This window comes from Delphinus delphis, chromosome 5, assembly GCF_949987515.2.
Source record: "Delphinus delphis chromosome 5, mDelDel1.2, whole genome shotgun sequence".
NCBI lineage: Eukaryota > Metazoa > Chordata > Mammalia > Artiodactyla > Delphinidae > Delphinus > Delphinus delphis.
Window position 1 is genome coordinate 10,657,994 of NC_082687.1, and position 8,243 is coordinate 10,666,236.

The following is an 8,243-nucleotide window of genomic DNA, read 5'->3' on the forward strand; positions in this document are numbered from 1 at the left end:
CTTTAATAAGGAGATAATTTTATCAAATAAAGTTTTTTATAAGTGTTTCTGAGACAAAGCCCCATTTGAAAAAAAATTTAATTGTATTGTAACTTATATTTATTCATTCAACAAATACACATTGATTGCCTAGTACTGTTCTTTCATTCCAGGTGTTGGAGCTGTAGCAGTAAAATAACTGTCCTCATAGATTTGGATAATCACACACACTCATAAATATACACCCATACCCCTACATACATCTATATGTATATAAGACATACACATGGATAAAAGTATATCTGTGTGTGCATGAATATATGCATACGTGTGTGCTGTGTTAAAATATGTGTGTTTATATTCTGTGCTATGTTAAAAAAAATAGGATAAGTGGAAAACCCAGTGCTCATGTAGGAGAATAAAGACCTCTGTGACAAAATAATAACTGAGAAAATATAAACACACTGATCAAGTAGCAGATTTGATTGGTACTTGGTTATTCCTTTAAAGTCTATACCTTTTTGATCATAGTGATTACTGCCTGTTGAATCTAAAATGTACCAGATATGAGTTTAATAGTGATTAGTGATAAAAAATTACTGTCTAACTGTAGAAAATAATGTTTTGAGTAATAGAATTTGATAATTCTAAAGTAGGTAGAAAGCCTTATGAACATTTTATAATAATATATGATTAGTGCCTCTAGATGTCAAATTATTGGCTGGGATATAATTTTAATGACGATGATTAAATAACTAAAGATTTTAATAAGAAATAATATGGTTGTCAAGGCAAGCTTATTATTACTGCAATTTATAATGTGAGACAATCTAGTCATTTGTCCTTTATAAATGTAAAGCCTAGGATTGGTCTCTGTCCTCAAGAGGGCGACTTTAAGAAAAAGTACACTAAAGGATCTCATAGAGCACAGTGTAGACACAGAGTGGAGAATTATCTCCACCTGGGGGAAGTGAGGAAAGACCTTTGAACTGACTTTTAAGCTCATCAACAAGCTTGCGTAAATGGTGAATGAGATTGATTTAAACCACAGAAGACTATAAAACCTTTAACTTCAGCCTGCTTTGCTACAACAGTCCTGAGGGTCTCATTTAGATGTAGTATATCAGCAAATCCCTCCCCAGCAAACGTGTGTGTGTGCGTGTGCGTGTGCATGTATATTACAGTCCTTTTAACTTTCTTTATATTTGAAACAGAATATAAAAATTTCAATTGGTATATAAAGGATCTACTTTGGTTAATTTCTTGTAAATAAGTCCCTTAAATCTTCCTGCCAGATTCGAATATTTGCTTTATATGAGGATTTTCTACAAGTAAATTAACTGAAAAAAAAAAAACAAAGCACTGTTATTTTAATCATTAACACATTCCCATTAATTAAGGCATCATGCTTTCTATAGAATGTGTTAATATCTTTCTTTCAATACATGAATATCATGAACAATACGCATTCTCCTAAAATGTACAGTATTGGTTGCTGGAAATATTTTTTTAATAAAAATTAGTATGGGGTGTCATTTTTGACATAAATCATAACTGAAGAAAAATACTGAAATTGCACTGTTATTAATATTTATTTTTGCAAATAAAGTAGAACATTTTTATGATCTTTAAAAATGAAAGGCAGCATGTAAAGACTCTTCTGTAAGGACATAATGTCCTTATATTCCTTAATCTAGCATTTTTAATCTATTGTCTCCCACACAGATAAATCAAAACAATATTCTTTATTGTATGTAAAAATATTTTTAAATTCCCTGTGATTTACAAGACAACTTATTTTGAAATTGAATGTGCAGTTAAATATTTACTTATAGTAAAATTTGAAGGCACGCTTAAGTTATTGAGATATTCTGAATATACTTGAGATGATGTGGTAATTAAATTTTCCCTTTAATTTAAAATTAAAATCTTGAGCTGACAGTTTTGCTCATTAAAAAGCACTTGGGCCGATTACTGTCTATAGAATATACACACACATTGTTTCAGGAGGAAATACATGACCTCAATTATTATTAATATCACTTTATTTGATATATCTCAAGCCTCGTTAGGAACACTTAAAAGTATTATCTTCAATTAAAGACATTTCATGCCTCTTTAACCTGGGTTCAGTAAAAATTAAGTACATTATATATTAGTAATGTTGAAAACAACTAGTGGCAAGAATTCTTAGCATTTCCATGCAAACTGACAGTGGGAAATAGAAGGCAATCTAGTTTTACTCCTAAATTTTCACTGACATTTTTCTTATGCCAAAATCTGTACCTTGATTTGTAATTTCTCCCTCTCTCTGTCTCTCTCTCTGTCTCTCTCTCTGTCTGTCTCTCTGTCTGTCTCTGTCTCTCTCTCTCTTTCAATCAGTTCCTCTTAGGTTTTCTTTATTTCTCATTTTTGTCATTGCTAGGCTCTGGAGATATAACAAATATTTTTCGCAGGATTATTAGGCATTTTACTCCTTTATTCAACAAACAGTTATTGAGCACAGCTCTGTACCAGGCACTGGAAAAAGTACTGGGAATAGAGCAAAGAATGTGATAACATGAGCCCTAGCAGAAAAGACAGTCTTTAAATAAAGTTTAAAGCCAAAACTTACTCCTAGGACCTCAACTCATATAGGGATGTTTGTTTCTTTTCAAAAAATATTTCTTGAATACAGCCACAACAGTACAGACAAGGCCTTGTTCCCCTGGAACTGAAGTTCTAATGGAAAAATAGTGTAGGGAGACAGGTGAACTGGAGACAAAGAGGGGTGACTTTGACAGATCAAGTGAGAGGCTCTCTAAAAAAGCTTAGCTCCTGTTTAAGTAATACGGCCATCGGCCACCGATACAGACGTGCCTATCTTATGGTATTGAGGAAGGAAAAATACCTCTCATTCTTTCAAATCCCTTTGATTGACCCCTTGTTTCAAAACAAGGAGCTCAAAACACAAACTAGTATGTCAATAAATTATCCTGCCAAAATAATATAGTTGCAAAATCATGAGACACTCAAATAAAATACATACACCAAGAAATGACTTTAATTGTTTGTATGCTAGGAGTCTTCTAAGCTAAACTAGTTTATACTCTGACCACATCACCTAACTGGCACTCTAAGAAGCAGAATGGGGGAAAATTCTAGTAGAGCAAGATGAGTTTTAAAAAGATTATCGGGACCAAGTTCACACCTTTGGGTCTAAATGATGTGAAATGTATGAAGGAGTAAAGTAAAAAGGCAAGAATGTCACCTTTATGTAGTCATGGTCTCTTAGGAAGAGAGAGGAAAGGGAGAAAGGAGGCCAGGAGCTACTCCTGTACAAAGAGAGAGACATCAGAAGTGGGGCAGGAGAATTTTGTCATAACAACTGTAATGAGGTTTTAGTAAATGTTAACTGATTGTTTTGGCATTAATTTGAGGACAAAGTGACCATCTGAGAGAATGAAGTCCTGTTTAAGTATATTATAAGGTTTTTGATGTATGTTAATCTTTGTTTCTGACAAATACTTCAGTGGAGTGCATAAATGAGGAAATGGAAATTTTCTAAACAAAATATTGGAATAAAAGAATATTAGAAAGAAAATGAAGGAAGACACCCATAGAAATGATTTGGCATTATCTGTTCTAAGACAAATACAGTAGTTGAACTCATTAGCTCCATGAGGACAAAAATGAGGGTTAGGCTGTCCAAGGATAGACCATTTAGGTGCTTGCAGAATCTAAAGTCTAGTAACTTAGGTCAGCCAAGCAGGCCTGAGCAGACGCAGATATAATGGCAGAACAAAGAAAAACTAGCAGCTATAAATTAATAGAAAAATGAGATGGACGAACATAGGCACAAGACAGGGTTCAAAGATGCAAAACCTTTGATGGGCAGAGCCAGGGGCTGAGTTTCCATCTATCACTTATTTATTTAAACAGTGTATTGAAGAAGAACGTATTTTGAACCAAACCTCTTCTAGGCACTGAGAATACAAACACTGAATAAAACAAAGAAAATCCTTGTTCTTATGGAGCTTACATTTCAGTTCAAGGGAACAGACAATAAATAAATTTGTAATATATAATGTAATATAATATAAATAATATGTGGAAGGGAAAAGTATAACAATTCAAATAAATCAGATTAAGCTAATGTAGAGTGATTGTGTTTGGGGTGGGGTGGGAGTGGAGCTGAAAGGCATCTTGGGGAAATGTGTTCTAGGTACAAGTAATAACAATGACAAAGATCTGAGGCAAGATTCTGCTCGGTGTGTTCAAAGAACAGCAAGAGGGCTTCCCTGGTGGCGCAGTGGTTGAGAGTCCGCCTGCCGATGCAGGGGACACGGGTTCGTGCCCCGGTCCGGGAAGATCCCACATTGCCGCGGAGCGGCTGGGCCCGTGAGCCATTGCCGCTGAGCCTGCGCATCCGGAGCCTGTGCTCCGCAATGGGAGAGGCCACAGAGGTGAGAGGCCCGCGTACCGCAAAAAAAGAACAACAAGAAGTGCTTTGAGGCCAGAGTGAGAGGAAAAGTAAGTGATGATGTTGGAAATTAGATATTGTCCAGAGTTTGGAGGACTCTGTAGGTCCAAGTAAGAGTGTTGTCTTTTATCCAAGTTGCTATCTGAAGTTCTTCCTCTTCATTCTTTCCTGAACATTTTAGTCCTAAAGCCATTATGTGGGACACAGTGAGGTAGGCATACACACCTGGGGGAGTAGGCGGTGGTGGATCAGTGCAGGTGTAGGAGCTTAAACAAGATCAAGAGAGTGTCCTCATAGGTGTACTGAATAACATGAGGCATTAGAGTCCCACATGAGAGGGACTGACATGTGGTGAGGAATCCAAAGTCATGAGGAGGGTTTCCATGTGGAACAATGGCCCAGTGTGGGATGTCAGAGCCTGAAGTTGTGCAGAGGTTGAAGGCAGATTTGTTTCAAAGGTGAGGCTTGATAAAATGAGTAGGTATATTAAGGATAATGAGAATCAGATTTCTGTCTACTAGAATTAGGGATGTAGGTGTGAATGCATGCCCGTACACGCGCGCGCGCACACACACACACACACACACACACACATAGAGAGCGTGTGTGTATGTATCTGTGTATATACATAAAAATATCTACATACATATATTTTCTATTTCTATCCACTGAGAATGCCTGGGAGCAACAGGACCTCAACAGCAATGGTCACACCTAGCACCCACATATTAGCTTCTAAATACTGTTCTCCACCAAAAGTAACCAGGACTCATTGGAGAAATGGTTGATTCTAGAGCTTAGTCAGAAAAAGTACAAAATAAATCCAGAATAATGTATTGTGCCAGAAAGCAAAGGAATGCTCAAAGGATAATTGTGACATATCAAAATGACACAGAAACTTCCTTGAAAGGCCTGCCATTTGCCAAATATGGAGCAAATTAAGTACCGCGTAAATGGTATTTATTCATCATAACTCATTGAATAAATAGGAAACCATGAACCCATATAGCTATATATAAAAGGGATAAATTGAAATTTGATGAGGGATGGCTCATTTAAATAGTTTCAATGTATCTCCCCATAAAATACTTAATAAATGAAAAGAGAAAAGAGTAAATTTCCTTGAAGAAGCTAATCAAATAATCAAAGTTCACATCACTGGTAATGGGACAAATCAAAATTGTATGTTATGGGATAGGACACAGTGACCACACACTGTCACATCTATAGTATTCCTCCCAAATAAGCATAATCTGAATACAAGAAAGAATAATTCAGTCCCAAATAAAGGGACATTTACAAAATAACTTTGAAACGTTCAATCGTGTTGAGGACATGAAAGTCAAGAAAAAATTGAGTACAGTAAACTGAAGGAGATAAGAGTCGTGACAAATGCAATACATTTTCCTGAACTGAATCTGTTTGCTATGAAGTACATTATTTAGACAATCGGTGACACTTGAATGAGGTCTGAGCATTAGTAATGTCAAGGTCAAATAAGTTCCTGAAATTGATGACTGTACTGAGGTTACATAGAAGAAGGCCCTTTTCTGTGTGGAAAATGTACACTAAGTCTTCAGGTATGATGGGGCATTAGGTTGGCAACTTATTCTAAAATGGTTTAGAAAAATGTTGTTCTTAGTATTGAACATTTTATATATATATATATAAGATCTTATTGGGCATTCTATATAAATTTAAGGTTGCTAAAATTTGAGTAAAATGGGGCAAATTGTGATGGGAAGCCATTGGCAATTTTGTCTAGGGAGTGAAATGATCTTCTTTATGTTTGAAAAGAAACATCATGGCTTCTGTGTAGACAAGATCCTTGGGATAAGGATGGAGAATGGGCAAGTGTCAAAAAAGAGAGACAAATTGAGATGCTGTTGCAATAATTCAGAGAAAGATGGTGGCAGGTTGAACTAAGGATATAAGGGAAGAGGTGATGAGCGTCCATTGGATTTATTATATTTTGAAACGATATCCTACAAAACTTGCTGGATGTGGAGTATGTAGGAAAGACAAAAAGTATAGGATGATTTCAAGATTAGACAAAGGTACTTAGACCCAGAGGCTTTGATTACTGCAGCTGCCTTTAATCTGTACATTTTCCTGTTTCACTACTACTGCTCCCATATCTTAAAGGTGCGATAATACTGCAACAATATTCTGAAAATAGTTTAAGTTATTGAGAAATAAAACAAGTCATGAGTTAGAGAACTGTGCCATTTTCAAAAGCCTCGACAGAGATATTACTGTTTATATTCCATCAACAAGAGTGTGCAGCGCAGTGTAGCATAGTGATTGGAGTTAAGTCCTATGCTACTAGAAAAAAAAAAGGTTTTAGGTTCTAGCTCAGCCAACTATAATTTTGGACAATTTGCTTAAACTCTAGAAACTCAGTATCCTCATATGTAAAATGAGGGATAATAATATCTACTTTATAGAATTGTATAAGGTCTAATTGATAATGTAAAGCAGTTAGCATTGAGCTAAATACTATTGTTGTGTCACTAGTATTAGTAGTAATTGTAGGGGTAGAAGTAGCATTGTGTGATATCTCCAAAGACTTTTAATAGATTGTCTTTTTAGTTTGAAGTATTTATTAGTTTTAAAAAATGTGTGAGATAGAAAGGTGGAAACATAGCAGTTGCTATCAAGCATTATCTTTGAAATTTCTGACAATGGTTAATTGCTTTTAAATATCTTAAATTATGCACATTTCTCATAGTTTGCTTATATTCAAAGGATGACAGAAATACCTTAAAGATTTAATAATACATTAGTCTAGGAAAATTGTCTTAAACTATATCAGTGTTTCTAATATTTTAGATACATGCATTTGGTACAATATTCACCCCAGACAGGTGAATGTTCTTGTTGCTTAGAATAGAACATACTTCCTTCGACGTCTTCCTTCCTAATCCAATTTTATATTCTCTATTTACTATGCCTAATCATTATGCTAAGGCTCTTTTGGAAAGAGTTGTTCATAATTGTAAAATTGAACTGTGCCCCATTAAGCTCTTGCCTAGCTGCTTTTGAGATCCTTGGTGGTTTGGAATGTGGGGATGCATCCACATTCTCTCTGTGTCAGTTCCTTTTATCTTTTCTCTCTAATGTTGTCCCTTCAGTGTTTCAGCTGTTAAGTAGTTCTAGCGTACGTCTGATATAATTTTCTAATGACTGATGCATTGTTATCACTACTTATTATATGTCAGCAGGAAATGCCACCTGTGTCTGAGAATTTGGGACCAATAGGATTGTATGTTTTACCAAAGCAAGACAGGAAATGTAGACTTAAATAGAAGAAAGCATTGCAGTTCTGTCCATTAACTTCTGAGATTTAATTTTATACCAACTATAACTTTAAAAAGATAAGCAATGGAAATTACATCAGCTTTATAGTTAAGCCACAAAGAGTTTTAAAATCTTTTTGACTGTTTTTAAAAATGGCAGTATTTCAACCTTTTATACGGATGTATGTACCTTTATTTATGCACTATTTGTGGATGCCTACTTTGTGCCAAGCACTTGTTTGGATGCTGGGGAGAATGTAGATATAGTCTCACTCCCGTAGATTCTAGAGTCTACTTTACGGAAAACAGTTCTCCTGTATTAGGTGTCTCAGTGTCAAAGATACAAGTTTTTCTATTGTGACATATTAGAAAGAATTAGTGTTACATACAACCATATTAAAACTGGGTGAAATTCTTGCTACCTACATAACCTTTGTAAATTACTTAACCATTGTGAGTTTCACGTATGACAAATATAAAATGAAGTATGCTGGTATCCCCTA